This window comes from Dromiciops gliroides, chromosome 5, assembly GCF_019393635.1.
Source record: "Dromiciops gliroides isolate mDroGli1 chromosome 5, mDroGli1.pri, whole genome shotgun sequence".
Lineage (NCBI taxonomy): Eukaryota > Metazoa > Chordata > Mammalia > Microbiotheria > Microbiotheriidae > Dromiciops > Dromiciops gliroides.
The window spans coordinates 1559429-1577338 of record NC_057865.1 but is presented as its reverse complement, the minus strand read 5'-3'; positions in this window follow the sequence as shown (position 1 = coordinate 1577338).

Below are 17910 nucleotides of genomic sequence, written 5' to 3'. Positions count from 1 at the left end.
CTGGTTTTCTCTTTAATGTTATCATTGTATAAATTGTTTTCCCAGGTCTGCTCATTTCACTCTACACCAGACCAAAGAGGTCTTCTCAGTTTCCTCTGAAATCATCCATTTCATAATTTCTTGTGACACCATAGTATTCCATTATATCCATTTACTACAAATCATTTAGTCATCCTGAAGAGATGTGCCCAATCTTACTTTCCAGTTTGGGGCTCCTATGGAGCATATGACACAAGCATTTGTGCATGTGGGTCCTTGTTCCCTTTCTTTGATCTTGCCAAGCCATGGGCCCAGGAAGTAGCATAGCTGGGTCAAAGGGTATGCGCAATTTAGGGCATTGTTCCCATTTACTCCCTAGAATGGCTGGCCCAGCAGTGCATTCATGTGCCTGCTTTCCAGCTGCCCCTCCAACATTTCTGCTTCTTCTCTTTTGGTCATCTTTGCAGTCTGATGGGTATGAGATAGAATCTCAGAGTTGTTTAATTTGCATTTCTCTAATTATTCATGATTTGGAGCATTTTTTTCATTTAGTTATTGATAGCTTGGATTTTTCCTTTGAAAATTAACCATTCCCTCCTCCAGAAAAAGAACTGCTAATGTTTGAATACAGAATGAAGCAACTTTCTTTCATTTTGTCTTTTATTTGAGTCTTCTTGTACAAAATGACTAATACAGAAATGTTTTATGTAATTGCACATGTATAAACTACATCAGATTGTTTACCATCTCAGGGAGAGGGCAGGAGAAAGAGGTATAGAATTTAGAACTCAAAAATTTAAATAAAAATGTTTAAAAATTGAAAAAATAAGATGAGGAAAAAATGACCTATTCCTATCCTTTGATCATTTGGGAAATAGCTCAGTCTTATAAATTTGAATTAGGAATTCATACCTTCTCCAAGAGACTTTATTAACATCAAGAGTTATGAATTGTCTTTATCACACATGTATCTTATAAGTGTGTCTCACTACCATTGTACTTTCTTTGTGCCCATTTGCCTCATAAACACAGTATATTTTGGAAGGACAATCCATTCCAGGTTTATAGTACACATGTTTTATAGCAACTATTCTAACTGTGACACTTTAGTAAATGCTTTTGTTTTTGGTGAGGCAATTGGGGTTAAGTAACTTGCCCAGGGTCACACAGCTAGTAAGTGTCAAGTGTCTGAGGCCGGATTTGAACTCAGGTCCTCCTGACTCCAGGGCTGGTGCTCTATCCACTGCACTACCCAGCTGCCCCAGTAAGTGCTTTTACTAAGAGCCAAGTATGCCTATTGGTATGACTGTTAATGGGAAGCACACTAGTGGGGGGCTGTGAACAGCCACCCAAGGCGTTACCTCTAGAACCTGAGGCAGGAGCCTCCCTCTGGGGACTAACCCTTGCTTTCACGTAAAGGGAAGTATCCCAGAGAGAGTGCCACACTTAGGAGTTAAACAGACAGAAACAGAGACTAAGAGACAGAAGATGGCATGTCTCTGAAACTGGAGAATTTGCTGGGTGGCCACCGCCTCCCAGAAAGGCTATGAAGGGACCTTCTCTTTACAGTGGAAAGTTAAATCCCTCTAGCTGCAAGGAACTCTGGGCACCTGTGGTTCTAAGACTGAGGATCTCCAGTGTTTTATCTTGGTGGGGTCAGGAGAAGTTAATGAGAAAAGCCAGTTAGTCCATTACCTTTGTGGTTGAACAGCTTCATGCAAGCTTCTTTTCTCCTTGGCCCTTCAAAGAGGAACCCAGCAGGATCACAGTTGCTGGGCTGGATTTATGGTTTCAAAGTGTTATCACCATGGAAACGAGCCCAAGCTATCAGTTGCCTTTCTAAAAGGGTCTAATAATTTCCAAATATTGAACTTCCAAAGGTCCACCTAATATGGAGGATCTTTTCCATTAGCTTTTGCTGAGCAAAAGATAAGCTTGTTTCTTTTGAAAAGCTAATAAATCATTGGTCTCTCTGGTGCCTGACGCAAAAGAGAACAGGTAGAAGTGTCTGGAGAGAAGGGAAGCTGAGGCTACAGATGCAGGGAAATGGCCAGAACCCCAGGGGCAATGGGGAACAGCGCCATCTTCTTTCCCTTCACCTCAAAGGCACGTGGGCAGGTTTGGATCAACTCCTGCTCCTCCCCACGGCCACAGCTGGTTCCCGGACCCCTTGCCCTCTTCCCTGTCCTGGGGGCATCTACAGCTGCCCCAGCTTAGGTTCATCCAATGGTTTTGTGGCTCTGAGAAAACTATGCTCTCCAAGAACCTTGTGGAGTCGCTGGGGCAGCTCTTGGTGCTTGGCCCTTGGAGGCCTGCAGTGTGAGGCTTGTTCATCCCAGCAGCTCTGGGCAGCACAGAGCTTGTGCATGTTGTTGTCCCCAGTCTGCAGATGGGAACGGGAAGGCACTGAGGAATTCAGGGCCTGGCTGGGGCCATGTAGCTAGCAAGTGCTGAGAGCAGAAGTGTGACTCTACCCCCACTGCTGTCTCCAGCTGCTTTGCCCTTCAGACATGCCAGGGCTGGAGGGAAGCAGCCTTTTCTTCTGCTGCCTTCTCATTCTCTCTAGGTACCAGCCAGGATGCTGGCCTTCGGGTCAGCATGGGCTTTGGACTTCAGAGGGTTCAGATTTATATTTCCTGAACTCCTTCAGCTACTGCTACGGGCTGGCTGCCAGTCTGAGACCAGCAGGGCTGGGCCACTGCCAGTGCTAGGGGGTGGCTCTCCTGGGAGTGATGGGAGGTGTCCTGGATGCTGTGAGAAAGCCCTCATGGCAGGAACTGGGGAGGCTCCCCTGGCCCAGTGTGGCCTGAGTTAGCCTTGCCTTGTCTCCTCTCCCCTCCTCGGGGGGATCTAGTTACACTCTGCAGCAGGCCAGTCTGTGCCATTGACTGTCCAGCTGGCCAAGAGCTGAGGGCAAGGCTTGAGGTGAGCTAATGCATCTGCCAGCCTCTCCCTGGCTGAGGCTCCCCTCCCATTTACCACTCCACAAAGAGGTGCAGGACTTTGTTAACCTGAAGTCAACTGCTTGGCCACTTAGAATAATGAGATCCCAAGGGAGCAGAAACACTAACACTTCCATGAAACCAACCACTTGGAGCCCAAGGCAGCTTTCCAAGGGCAGGGCACTAGCCAGACACAGCCTAGGGCAGGCACAGGATGCTCTTGCTATCCCCCCAAATCATTTCTCCTGCTGTACCTGCAAATGGAGGGAGCCGACTTCACCACCATCCTGCTCTTCTACCATCTCGTCATTAGTAAAAATGCTGGGCATCACGGGTAAAGAAAGGTGTCCCAGGCAGGGGGAAAGAAGATCGAACTTAGGGAGAGTTGTGGGTGCAACTGAGGGAGCACTGTACTGAGGAAAGCTAAGCACCCCCACTGGGATTACTGCCCCCTCCCACACACATACACATACACACATTGGCTTGGGCTGAACATAGAAATTATGGCTTCCACTGAACAATAAGAAGAGAGAGTGTGTGCAAAAGGGCAAGGTGTGGGTGATGGGAAGAAAGAAAGAGAAGCGAAGGACTGATGCTTCCTACATCACACACCAACCCAACCAGGGCCTCCTCCTTGGTTATATGCGTCCTCACTGTCCAACACTAATAAGAACCCCTCCAGGCTTGGTCTGGGTCCAAGAAACCCACACCAAGGCAGGTTGAGCTCTGCCCCCGAGCCTCTCTGAGCTCCAGGAGGCCCGCCCTTGGATCGAGGATCTGCTTGCCATCTCCAGGAACTTCCTGGAAGTCTTGCAGCTCCGTAGAGCTGCCAGAACCCAGACTCCTTTGAGTCCAGGGCTGCCTCCAGGCTGTGGGGGTGTCATTGAAAGATGATGCCGGGAAGCTAACAGACGGGCACAACCAATGAAGCACGTTGCTCCCTTCTTCTGCCTCCCTCTCCACATAACCATGGCCCTCCCTTCCCTGAGAACTCCCTGGCTCACAACTCCCCTATTTCAAATTTCTGAGAAACTTGGCCTTCTGCTGACAACCCTTCAGCACTCACTGCCAGGCCAAGGAGATCCTGGTTTCTCTCCCCCAGAGCTGCATTCTGCTTCAGAGAGGGCCCCAGTTTCTGTTCTTTTGCATCATTCCTGGGGTGCAGCATTCCTCCTAAGTAAGCTCATTAGCTCTCATGGTTCAGTGATGCTTTTTGGGCAGGTACTCCACAGATCTGCACAGCTACTCCTCACCCCGTCCCCAAATCCGCTAAATCAACCTCCATCTTTCTTCTGAACCCCAGTCCAGTATCACTAGCTGACTGCCCAACATCTCTGATTGGATTGCTGTGGGCACCATGACTCAACATGTGCCAGACATCTTCTCGGCTTCCCCATCACTGCTGGGAGCCCCCCTCCTCCCAAGCTCCCCACTTTGGCACCATACCCTACTTCTTACTCTTCCTCATTGCCACCCTGACCCTGCCCCTGCTCAGATCCACTGAGTTTTATGGTCTCATTGATGCTATCTTCACACCACATCTCCCATCCATGCTCTTTCCAACACCCACACAGCCCCAGGCTCTTGCCCTGCCCACTGTAACAGCCACTTGGTGGCCTCTCTTCTTCCAGGCACCCCTTTCTAATTCATCCTCCACACAGTTGCCAAACTGAGTCTTTTTTATCTAATATTTTATTTTTTCCCAATTACTTGTAAAAACAATTGTAACATTCTTTTTTTTCAAATTTTGAGTTCCAAATTCTCTCCCTCCCTCCCTTCTCCCCCTCATTAAGGTCAGCAATTTGACATAGGTTATGTATTTGTAGTAGTGCAAAACACATTTCCACTTAAATCATGTTTGTGAACGAAAACACAGGCGAAAAAAAAACAAGAAAAAAAAGAAAGTAAAGAAAAAGTATCTTCAATCTGCTCAATTCAGGGGCCACTATTCTTTCTCTGGAGATGGATGGCACCTTTTATCATAAGTCCTTCAGAATTGTCTTGGTTCATTGTATTGCTGAGAAGAGCTAAGTCATTCACAGCTCATCATTGCACAATGTTGCTATTACTATATATAATGTTCTTCTGGTTCTGCTCATTTCACTCTGCACATCAGCTCATTTAAGTCTTTTCAGATTTTTCTGGGAGCATCCTGCTTGTCATTAGACCACAATAGTATTCCATCACAATCATAGACCACAACTTGTTCAGTCATTCCCTAATTGATGGGCATCCCCTCAATTTCTAATTCTTTGCCACCAGAAAAGAGCTGCTATCCATATCTTTGTACGAATTGGTCCTTTCCCTCTTCCTTTCATCTCTTTGGGATACAGACCTAGTACTGGTATTGCTGGATCAAAAGGCATGCACAGCCCCAGAGCCCTTTGGGCAGAGTTCCAAATCACTCTGCAGAATGGTTGGAGAGCAAACTTAACATGTGTCTCTGACCCTGTAGCCATTTTGTAAATGAACAATGGAATGAGGGTCCAGTCCCAAGCTAAATGCTGATGATTCCAAGAAAAAGCAAGTGTTCCTTCCCTGAGGGAGTTTTTAATCTAATGGAGAAACAGTTCACTTTACTAGGTCTGCTCAGGGTAAATAGAGGGGAAGGTGGGAGCAGCTGGGGTGGGGTGCAGGAAAGGCAGCCTGCAGAAGAGGATTTTGGCTTTGAGGCTAGAAGTGAGGGTGAAGGAGGAGGCTCATCCAGGCCTGGCAATCAGAGGCCCCAACAGGAGAGGGGACATTGTGGATGGGAAGGAAGAAGCCAGAGTATGAAGAGCTTTGATTACCAAATTGTGGGAGGTGGGGGTGGCACTGGGGTTTACTGAGCAAGGAGGCCTCATGGCCAGACCTGAGCTTTGTGGGGAGGATGGCATGGAGGGAGTGGGAAGGGTCTGGAGGCCAGGAGACCCAGGCCACTGCAGCAGGTCCAATGAGATGAGAAAGACTGTGACTGTGTCAGTGCAGAGAAGGGGCCACACTGGGATGCTGGGGAGGGAGCCTGATGACCAAGGCAGAAAGGGACTCCCGGTTTTCTACCTGAGTGATAAGCAGCAAAGTTGGGAAGGGGAAGCCTGGCTGGGGCAGGATGATTTTTAGATTTGACTTTTCCTCCAGAAAAGAAGCACGGTCCGGTTCTCTTTCAGGTGGCAATGGGGCTGCAGCCGAGACAAAGTTTGAAGAATGAATGAAATGTGCAGGCCCTTGGGTCAGCAAGATCTCAGTCCAAATCCAGCCTCGGACGCTTCCTAGCTGTGTGACCCTGGGCAACTCACTTCACCGTCACCTGCCTCAGTTTCCTCAACTGTAAAATGGGGCTAACAGCACCTACCTCCTAGGGTGGTTGTGAGGGTTAAATGAGATAGCATTTATAAAGTGCTTAGCACCTGCCTGGCGCATAGAAGGCACTCTATAACTACAGAAATGCAACTGAATTATCCAACGAATAGACATGTATTATGGGGCAGGGGAGGGGGCCCTGGGGCAGCCCTGACAGAAGAACCTCACTATTCTAACCTTCAGTGGGGAGAAGGCTCCTCTCAGGACCCCTTGACCTCAGCTCCCTCTTGGGACAGTCCAGAGACTTCTCCCTTCATCCTCATTTCTGCAGCCAATCAACAGCTCCCCTAGGAAGCACACAGTGGACTTGCAATTTGCTTCCTTCATATTTCTTACCTGGGACAGGAGCTTCTTTCCCCTCTCCCTCCCCTCCCCACCAAGGCTGGCTGTCTAATTAACGCAGTCTCTCTTGGGCTTCCCTCCTTGCAGAATCATTTTTTGCTGGGGTACCACTGGAGGGTCCCCCTCCCAGCCAGGCTGAGGAGGAATGTCCCCAAAGCTTTTCCCTCTAGGGCTGAGGAAGAGCAACGACTAAATTAAACCCTGAGAATTCTAAAAAGTGAAAGGAGCTCTGTCCTCCAGGCAGAGCATTGTCTGGAGCAGCAAGATTTCTTCTGAGGGGGGGAGGAGGGTCCTTTCTCACACAGCTGCCCAACCCAAAAGCTTCTCTGACCCTCCATGCATGGAAAACATCCCCTTTTCCCTATTACCCAATGGGGTGCTCACTAGCCCTCTCATGGTCCCCTAAGAAATGGCTGCCATATTTTGCTTCCTTTATTCCCCAAACACCCAATTTTCAACTTTTTCCCTGAGACCCGAGAAGCCTCCGGGGGTGTCTGCTGCCTGTCCCCTTCAGAAAGAAAACAAACAGAAATCCCCAGGGACCACTTAGTCACTGCAGCTTCACAAAGTAAGAATGCAGCCTGCAGCCCCTGTGTGTGCGTACACACACACACACACACACACACACACACACACACACACACACACACCATGACTAGCACTGGCGGCCCAGCCCCCTCTCCTCAGCGATGACCCACAGACTGATCTCCAGGCACTTGCCAGTGACTTTCTGTAGATGACCAAACTGCAGCTCCAAGATGCTCCGGACGGCTTGGTCATCAACATGGTCCCAGGGGCCAGTGTGGTGGTCACTGAGCCTAGCCCCAGGACCCAGGACCCAGGTGTAAGAGCAAAATGTCTAGTTTGGCCCCTCGTCCCTTCAGTCATTGATAAATCAGCCAGCCTTCAGCGAGGGCTTGTCTCCTCTGTGAGTGCCTTCTTGTGGGTCACTTAGCTGGGGCATGTACCTTGAGGGGGGAAGGGGGGAGGAGGAGAGGCAGGAGAAGGGGTGAGGAAGAGGGGGAGGGGGAGAGAGCCGGAGATACAGAGGAGACAGAGGGAGAGAGGAACATAGGGAGAGACAGAGACACGGAGAGAGGCTTCGAGAACAGTGAGTAAGCTTCCCCTTCGAAGAGTTCAGGATCTTCTTGCTTCATCTTCACAGTCCCTGCCCTCAAAGAGCTTACAACTGAAAACACACATCAAAGCTGGAAAACTGTTGGGACCAAGGCAGATGGAGAAGAGGCTGAAGCCTAGCTGGGGCCCCTCCTGAAACTGTGGCTAATCAGGAGGGTCAGGGGAGTTTCCTTTGGGATGGGAAGCTGTGGAGCCAGTGAAGAGCCAGGGTCCAGACACGCCCTTGGAGGAGGAAGCTGCCCCCCCCCCATTTCCAGCCACTTCCTCCTTCTGGTTCCCACTTCCATCCCTCACCGGCCCCTCTGCCAGCATCTTCTTTCTGGCTCAGTCCTGCCGACACTTGCTGTGAGTTAGTGTCAAGGTTAAAAATGGACAATAAAGTCTTAGTTGATTGGCTAATTGCATTGTTCTGCCCAGGAGGTTTGTAGGTTCATCCACTCAAGTGCCTGCTCACCAGAAAGGATCTTGACTGGAGGAGTCAGTGACATCATGCCAGGCTGTGGACAGGGCAGTGTCGAGATGGCAAGAGATGAGTCCTCCCCCACCCAAGAATCCAGTATCTCTGTGAAGGGGCACTTGGGACAAGGCACACCCATCAGTGGCCCAGGCTGTCTCTCCACAGGAGGCTTCCCAGGGGGATGCTGAAGATCCTGGGCTAGAAGCAGGACCCCAGGTCTGAGGGCTGCTGCTGCACCCCAGGCTCCTGGCTTGCCTGCCTATCTGTGAAGGGCTGCAGAGCTCCGGCTAGAATCAGGACTGGGCAGGGCTGGGGAAATGCCATTCCCAAGACTATTGGGTTTAGGCTCTTGGGCTGTCTCTGTAGGAGGCTGAAGGAAAGTTGTGGGCAAGGTGGAGGCTGTGATGAGTGCCAGGCCCCAGCCGCCTCCTGTATCCCCCTCAGGGTCCGTGGGTGTTACGGGTGGGGGTCAGGGCTCCTCCCCTTTTATAATTCAGCCATTGTTCAGAAGTCTGGGGAGACGGGGCAGTTGGGATCAGAAAAGGGGACTCCTTTCTTTGACCTCAGACAGATGAAAGAGCCCTCTGACCCCCTCTCCCATAACGGGTGATGTGGCACAGGGGACCTGGAGTCCTGAGCCCTGGGTGCAGATCCTGATTCTATCATTTATAAGCTGTGTGACCTTGAACAAGTCCCTTAACTTCCCAAGCCTGTTTTCTAGGGGTCTTTTCCCCCTAGTCTATTTTTAAGAACCCTCAAAGTCCCCTTTAACACTAAACACTGTGACCAGGACATTCTGGGTGGTTCTGACTGCTCCCCACCCCTCGCCTCAGCCCCTGGTACTTGAGGGGGAGGAGACCAGGAGTATGGGGGGCAGGGAGAGGAGAGGGAAGTTTTGTTCTCTGAGATAACCTGCTTCTCATCAATTCTGCATACAAACACTGCTGACATTTCCTTGCAAATGCCTGCACTGTTAAAATGTGGCATGAAACCCTTGGTCCTGGGGGAACCAATGTCTGGTGATCATGATTTTATGAAAATAACAGACAGAAGTGCCTCAAAAATGTCTCTGCTTAGGATTGCTAATGAGCAACCCAGAGTGTGAGTTCTCAGAAAACATTCCAAGGCACTAAATTATTCAGCGCTAACTTCCAGAGGCTCAGAGACAAAACACCAGCCCCAGCAGCTCCGGATCACCCAGGAGACACTGGGGGCACATTCAGCATAATTGGCAGGCTGAGGCTTCTGGGTGCAGCACGGAAGCTTATGCTCCCCCTGGTCTCCCCCTCCCGGACAGTGGTGAGGCCCAGCCAGCCAGCACCGGCCCAGATGGCTCTGCGCAGGCCAGAAGGGGGGTCCCAGGGAGGGTCACCCCATGAGGCCCTCAGAGCTACACCCCAGCTGAGGGGGAAGAACCCTTAACAGATCCGCAAATAGGGTCTGCTTCAACTCCAATCATTCCTGGGTTAGGACAACGTCTGGGCCTTGAGGAGAAGTCACCAATGGGTCAGTGTTGAGACTGGGAGATGGAAAGAATCCAGTCCACACATTGTGGAGGGCTCCTGGCACAAGTCCAGGTCCTGGGAACCCTTGGGAAATCCCAAGGACGTCCTCCTTGATGGAGAAGAGAAGGACAAGCCCCTGACGAGATTGGCAGGAAAGCTCACCCCCCCCACACACACCCCAGCAGTTAATCCGATGGTCATGGTCATCACTGGAGACACCCAAAGACCCCCCAAGGCTGTGCTTCTCAGGACAGGTGGGCCACCCTCAAGTCTGTCCTAGCCCCCCAAGCTTCTTTGCTCTCTCCCCTCCATTCACTTCCACTGTTCAGACACAGCCTCCTCTGTCCAGGTGCCCCCCCACCCCCCAGCCGAATCTCTAAGCCTTTGTGTGATGACCTCTAGTGGTGGGGGGAGGCTAAAAACCTAGCTCTTTCTGAGGCTGGTGACGTCAACTCTGCTTGCCTCAGTTTCCTCATCTGAAAAATGGAAGTTATACTAGCACCTGCCTCCCAGGGTTGTTATGAGGATCTGAGCAGATATTCGTAAAAGTGCTTAGCGGTGCCCAGCATGTACTAGGTGTGAGATAACGCTATTATTTATTTTTATTTGTAATCACCAGCTATTCATCCCCGCCTTTTGGGCACAACAAACAGTGCCAGGCGGCATTCTGGGGGGAGCCGCCAAGTTCTGGCTCCCAGAGAGATGGTCGCTTCTCTCCTTTTGCTGTCTCTCTGTGGTCGGTATCATTTGTTTTGTGGGTCTAGTGTTTCTACTTTTGTGCCATGTCAATTACCCCATCAGACCCCATCCCACTAGGACAACTCCTTTCCTCTACCTTCTTTCACGATGGCTTTCCTCGTTGTTCAAACTTCCAAGTGTCATTAGAAAAAACAAAGCAGGTGATAAGCAAAAGGGCTCAACATTAGCTCTCATTCGCCTGTGTAAGTGACCCGAAATGTTGACCCCAAACCCTCTTATTCCACCCCAAACTCCAAAACCAGGGCTCAGGATGCCCGCTTCTCTCCTTCCGCCCCATCTTGCAGTCCCCGCACCTGCAGGAACTCAGGTCACTGCCTTGATGCCCCCCCCACCGGCTCTGTCACAGGCAGTGGCCCATTCACTTGCCCCAGCCTCTAGGGTCTGTCTCCCCAGCTTCTATCCTCATGACTCATCCTTCCCCAGGACTCAGCATCTCCTGAGAGTCCCACTGCCAAAGTCAGACCCAGATGTCCCAATACGTGCCTCCCTAGGAGCTGCACTATAACCCGCCACCATGACTTGTTAGTCACTGAGGAAGCTGAGTAGGGGGCTGTAAAAGTGTCAAAGCTGAGCCTGAAAGGAGCTCCAAATGAGGGTGAAGTGAGGAAGACAGCTGGATGAGCTGCAAATATTTATTCAGTTATCCTCCTGTTCATATTCTCATTGAGTTTTAAAGCTCAGAATCTGCCTGTGTTGGGCAGGGCTGGAGCTGGGGGCATGAAGTGGCCTGAGGAAGAAGAGATGGTTACTCACAGCACTGAGTCCTTGGAGTTGACTGGCTGGGGTGAGTGCCTGGTCTCACCTGATCTCCACCACTCTGTTTTCCCCCTGGGTGTAGGAGGGGCTGGACAGAAAGAGGAGACAAGCTGTCCCTCACCCCTTCCTGGAGGCAGGAGGAGAGGCTTCTGGGGTGAGATGAGCAGCAGCAGGGCTGGGGTCCAGTGAAGGGGCACAGAGTTGGGCAGTGCCAGCCGTGGCAGCACCTGCTCCTCACACACTGCCAGTGCAGGTCCCTCTTGTCTGAAGAGCTTGCCCAGAGATGAGGAGGCCACACTCCCAGCTGGCACCACCACTGGCACCCAGAGGAGGTGAGAAGGCAGCTAGTGGGTGCCAGCGTGTACAGAGTCAGGAAGATCTGAGTTCAAATCCATCCCCAGACACTTGCTAGGTCTGGGACCTTTGGCAAGTGCCTTCACCTCTGTGAATCTCAGCTTCCTCATCTATAAAAAGGGGAAGATGATAGCGCCCCCTCCCAGGGATGAAGACCAGTGTCAAGCACTTAGCGCAGTGCCCAGCATACAGCAGGTGCTGCATAAATGCTGTTTCTATTCCCCTCCACCATGAGCTTGCCGTGGTCACAGCACAGGTGGACAGCCCAGCTCAGCTTCCTTCTGCTCTTAGCCTAGGCCACCCTTTTAGGTGATCTGGGTCTAAGACGTTCTGGTCCATCCACAAGCCTTTGGGAAGCTCCAGTGCTGTGAACGTCAGCTCTTCGGGGCTGGGGGAGCTAACCCTGGGAGGTTGGACATAAGAGCAAGAGACTGGGGCAAGACCAACCCTGAAAACCTAGGAGGGAGTGAAAACACCAGCCAGAATCAAAGATGGCGGCCAATCCAGAGCCCCAGGTGTCTCTGCTTCTTCCTTCTTTGTTCTCAATGCTGGCAGGTGTCCTGCAATTATCCCAAGCTGTCACCAGAGATGGCCAACCATCCCTAACATAGAGCCTTTGGGTCACCTCTCTGACCCAGATCTTTGCCAGTAGCACACTACAGCCTGGGGATGACTTTTAGGTGACCCTCAGCTTTGGTCTTCGGCACCCAGGAGTTTCAAGAAAGGGTCTGGAAGGGAGAGAACTTTGATCCCAGGGAGGTGCAGGTCAACACAATCACACAGGGGGACCCAGGGCAAGATGAGGCAAGGCCAAGCACCCTCACCCAAAGGAAGGGGAGCCTGGTCCTGAAACAAAGGCTGGATTCAGGAGCTAAAGCAAGGCAGATGAGCAAATCAAAGAAAACACCTGTTAACATAAAAAATCAGTACAAACCTAAGTCTTCAAAACAGAGACACAAAGGGAAAAAAATAGGCTTTCCACAAGGACTCCAAAATACCTGAAAGAAATGAAGAAAAAAGGTTCTTAAAATGGAAGGAAAATGTCTCTGGGGAAAAGAATTTGAAGGATAAAATATAGTTCAGAAGAGAAAGTGGCAAACCTTATCCAAGAAATGGACTCCCTGAAAATGAGACCAAATCAAAATCAGCAGCTGCGCAAGACAGAGAAAAATATTGGCATAAAAATGAAAGGCTGAGGGGCAGCTAGATGGCGCAGTGGATAGAGCACCGGCCCTGGATTCAGGAGGACCTGAGTTCAAATCCGACCTCAGACACTTAACACTTACTAGCTGTGTGACCCTGGGCAAGTCACTTAATCCCAATTGCCTCACTAAAAACAAAACAAAACAAAACAAACAAACAAACAAAAAAACCCAAGGAAAAAAATGAAAGGCTGAGAAAAACGAAGATGTAAGATATCAGACTTCGGAAACAAATGACCTGCAAACGAATCAAACATTGTCCTCCCTGAAAACCATGGCTTCTAAAAAGGTCTGGAAACCATCAAGAAATCACAAACAAAACCTGCCCAGAGGGCAAAGTAAAGAGAAACCGGGTCTACGCTGCCCCGCAACAGTCAAGTCCCGGGGATATCTGACCTCTTGTGTCAAGGAAAGCATAGCACAATCACCCAAAAAGATGCTGCATGAGTACCAAGGAATTGCTATCAGACCACACCAAATCTGGCAGCTCCTACAGTGAGAGGATGGAAATCTTGGAATACAGAGGGCCAAAAGGTAAAGGAGCTGGACTTACAGCGAGGAATAATTGACTGCAAAGCTGAGGAGAAAATGGGAGCTTTAATGGGATGGAGGAGTTTAGCCTTCCTGTCGAATGTCATCCAAAAGAAAAATCGGAATTCAGGAGAGACTTTGAAGGACAAACTCAAGAATCAAGAGGAACAGAACAGGGGAGCTGGAGGAGGGGCAGGGATCGGCCGGACGATGCTGTGCTAACATTCCCAAGGGGGCCTTTGGCTCCAGATACTTCCAAGAGTGCTGAGTTTAGGGAATTCATTTTGTTCAGAGCATTTTTAAGGGGAGAGAGAAGCTACTCTTTTAAACCCAGGCTCCCCAGGACACCTGCCCAGCTTGGCCAGCAGGTGCCTCTTAGAGAGTGCGTCCTAGGAGAAGGCGAGAGGTGCGTTTTGGGGCATCCTAGAACCACACAGCTACATGCTGCAGGGGAGAGAGTGCTAGACCTGGAGTCAGACAGACGCTTGCTAGCTGTGTGACCCTGAACAAGTCACTTCACTCCTGCCTGCCTCAGTAATAGTCCCTAGCCCCCAGGGTTGTTGTGGGGATCCAATGAGATAATATATTTGTAAAGGGCTCTAGAAAGGCTTAGAGTATTGTTAACTACAGTTCCCCGAGAACAACTTGTAGCTTCTTTTTTTTTGCGGGGCAATGGGGGTTAAGTGACTTGCCCAGGGTCACACGGCTAGTAAGTGTCAAGTGTCTGAGGCCGGATTTGAACTCAGGTACTCCTGAATCCAGGGCCGGTGCTTTATCCACTGCGCCACCTAGCCACCCCCTAATTCTTCTTTTTTTTTTTTTTTTGTGGGGCAATGGGGGTTAAGTGACTTGCCCAGGGTCACACAGCTAGTAAGTGTCAAGTGTCTGAGGCTGGACCCGAACTCAGGTACTCCGGAATCCAGGGCCGGTGCTTTATCCACTGCGCCACCTAGCCGCCCCACCCCCTAATTCTTGTAGCTTCTTAACGTCAAGACATAAAGGAACAGTCCTGTTTCTGCTTCCTCGTGCCTCCTGCTGTGACTGAGGGGCAGTGCTGCTGTGAGGAGGAAAACCAGCGAAGCTCTGAGAAGCCGGCACTCTTGGTGATGACTTACGGTCACTTCCTGCACCAACCACCGCAAATGAGCCTGTACATGGGAGGCATAATTTAAGCTTAATTGAAAGGCAATAAACTCTTCTTCTTTGCTCTTCTCTGAATAACAATAATCGTGCTCTGCACAGTGAGGAGAAGAATCAGGCCCCTTCACATCTCGGCTGAAGGGAACTTGCTTCATTACGTTTTCATTAATTTGATGAACACTTGTCAGCGGTGATCACGGAATAACCATTTCCCTGAAGACAATTCATTTGGGACAAGATGAGCCACCTCTCTCCCGGGGATGGAACCCAGTCTTCCCCTTCTGCCTGGAGGCTTCTTGGTTGTTCATAAACCAGGAGCTGGAGTTTAGAAGGCGGTGGCCTCTGAAGATGAAATGCTGCAAGCTGGGGACCCAGCCCAGCACGCTCATTTTCAGTGCAAACACAGAGCAATGAGGGGTGTTCTTCCTAGTCACACATATCCCATCACCCCGTTTCCTGACTTTGACCCGTCTTAATGTAAAGAATTAATTGTTATTTCAGGTTTTTATGATCCCATCTTTTGGCTAGACTTTAAAAAAAAAAAAAGAAAACCTGGGGCGCTCTGGTCTGGGGCTCCCCAAACTGCACGGTGCTCCACCCACTGGTTGTAGCTGTTGCCATGGCGCTGGCACTTCACGTCATCACCACTCACTCACGCCTACATGGGCCTGGCAAAATTATAATGACTGGAAGCCTAGTGAGGGTAGTCATGTGTCTGTCAGAGCGGCCATCCCATTGGCTGGGGCTGTGTGGCGTGTGCTGGGAAGAAGGGAGCTTTTCCGGCATTCTGGCTGGAAGCTGGAAGGCGACAGGAGCGCTGCTGTGTATTCTCAGCTAATTCCTGGGCGGTGGTGTTATTCAGGTGGTACCATTTCCCTTTTCCCCATTTTATTTCCTTTCCCTTGATCCTACTGATCCTGTTTGTGGGTTGTTTTTTTTTAAAGTTCGTTCTTGTTAAATAAATCCTGCTCTGTTTTGAGGGAGGCTGCCGGTCTCTTACCTTGCCCCAATATTGTGGTGAGCCTCTTAGCTAACACTGGTCCCCACATTTTACAACTCTCAATGCTGATCCCAAAGCAGGAAACACGCCAGCCCCTTGAGATTGGCTGTGTCTGTGGTTCTCTGTGGTCACTACATCCTTGGGCTCTTTGTGGGGACGCAGCTTGGGGGTCCCCATTGATAGAAACAGACGCAAACCCTTTCTTATCTCCCCTCTGTGCCTTTGCCCACCCTGTCTGCCTCTTCGAATGCCCTCTTCTCCATTCACCCACCAAAGCCATCATACAGGCGACAACCACTTCTTGCCATGCTGCAGATGTCGTCTCGGCCCCACACTAGGCACTTGACTCTGCTCTGCTGTGGGTTCTTTTCCAGTCTTACTAGAAAGGGTACAAGTTCTCGACCTTTTGTATCTGCCCACCATACCCCGACACCCACAGCCATACACTCAGCATGGGTAGGGCAGGGGAGGGGAGATGTCGCCAGAGGACCTAGGCTCAAGTCCTAGCTTGATCACTGTCTAGGTGACCCTGACCCTCTGAGGCGGTTTCCTCATTTGTAAAATGGGGGCGATGGTAACTGTTCATCAACAATTGTAGGGTATTGTGAGCAGGGACAAATGAAGTGCTAGATGGCCACAGGCACCGATTTGTGTTGTGACTGAGCCCATGGTAACCTCTAAGGGATCTCTGGGGACCCATTCTGTGGGGCAGCAGGGGGAGCCTGCGCTTTTCCTGGCCACCAACAAACAGGAAGTGACTCTCATAGGCCAGACACCGCTTTAGTCACTGGGGATACAGGGACCCAAGGGAAGCAGTGCTGGCCCTGGGGGAGCTTCCCCTCCATCGGGAAGAGTAGCACCGAATCAACAAAGGGCAAAGACTTCTGGTGGAAGGTGACCTTGAGCTGAATCTGGAAGGAAGACTCCTCAAGGGGGCAGGGAGGGCCCAGCCCAATGGCCCAATCAAGGGGGCAAAGATGCAGCACCCTGGTATTTACACGTGCTTTCTCTTCCAAGAAAGGCCACTCCCAGCAGCCAGCTGGGGTGCCCCCAAGCAAGTCCTCCTGGACCCCTGCAGGAAGAGAGGGGGCATAGGGGAGCCCCTGAAAGGTAAATGAATATTAGAAGATTATCCAGGTATAGGCGTAGCTCACAAACCTGTGTTTGCCTCCTCTATGAACTCCCAGATGTTTTCTGTGGACTCTAGCTATAGCTTCACATGGGAAATTGCCCCTGTTTTGACCGAGAGTGGGAACATGAAGGAGGATACGCTGCTGGGATCCTGGCCAGGTCCCTTCTAGGCATATCTCTCTGATTAACTGCCCAAGGTTCCCAGGAACTAGCCATTCCTGGGGACTATAAACAATTCCAGGAGTAGTCCTGGGGGGTTGGCTCCCTCTCAGGAGTATGTCCTGAGAAACTAAAAGTTTATTCCAATTTCTCTGGCAGTGATCCTGTGCGAACTCACTTGGTGTCAATCATAAAATTAGCTCATCATACAAGCTGCTATTGGTGGCTTCAAGCCACTTTTGTTTAAGGTACTATATAAGTCAAAGGAAGCCCCCACCTCTTTGCAGCCTCACCCGTGGAGAGGACGCTCTGCTCAGGATGTTCCCAATCGGGACCCTGGGAGGCTGTACCGGGACCCCAGCCAGTGCACCCAAGAGTTGATGCTTCCCTGATTGGGTGATGTATTTTCCCTTTAAATCTCTACATAGTGGCTTTTGCTTTAATAGTTACATTGTTAGGCTGCTTACTTTATTGCTGTTGCAAAACTAATATCTCTTTTCCTGTACTATAATACTCATTACATTTAACTTTCTTCACCTGGTGTTGGAGTGTCATTTTGTTGGAGCGAATCTGAACATTATCCTTAACCATACAGCCCCTTGTCTGAGGGCTACTGCATTTTCTATTGATCATCCCGTGAGAAGTCGCTCATGTGGATCCCATCTCTAGCCATCAGCATTAATCAGCTCCATATGTGCCAGGTGTGGTGATTATAGGCTATGTATACTGGGCCCCAGAGCTGAGAGCTGCAGCTTGGAAGGTCACTTGCTTCATCACAGGAAGCTGACCAGAGGCCCCCACCCTTGTTTTCCTTGTCATGGTGACCAAGCCCAGTGTGGCGGAGGGGACTCGATGACGTGGAGAGTCCCCCAACATTTCTGAACCTCCGGACCACTCTCTCTTGTCCGACATGAGCAAGTGACCATCTTGTGACTACAGTCAGTGGAGATGCCCCCTGCTTCGCCCAACCCGTGACGCTGCCGACACACCGTTTGTGCTTATTTTAGCTTGCATGCCATATGTCAACCAACAGAATCCTGTACGCTGAAGCCATGGAAGATTATCCGGGTAATAGATCTGGCATCAAACATCAGGAAAACAAGGCCCTGCACAAAGGGGCATCTTGGATCCTGAGGAAGATCCCACTTCACTGGGGGGTCCATGGACCCTCTGGTAA